Here is a 221-nt window from a genome sequence, read left to right on the forward strand (position 1 = left end):
ATAGTACAAAGAAGTTCACAAATGAACATAACTACCCTTGCGTATTTTACTCAAATTTGGTTTTTAAACATTATTGAACTTTAGAGTGACAAAAAAAAAAAAGTTTCCTAAAAACATAAAAAAACCCATTCAAAAATAAATCTTTATGTTCAGACTATTTTTAATCTGATAATGCGACAATAAAATTGAATATGAACATTTTGTGTGAATTATTATGAAAA

Source organism: Ctenocephalides felis, unplaced genomic scaffold (assembly GCF_003426905.1).
Source record: "Ctenocephalides felis isolate EL2017-DRISC unplaced genomic scaffold, ASM342690v1 CF-g0.4_SCAFFOLD_01170, whole genome shotgun sequence".
NCBI classification, from domain to species: domain Eukaryota; kingdom Metazoa; phylum Arthropoda; class Insecta; order Siphonaptera; family Pulicidae; genus Ctenocephalides; species Ctenocephalides felis.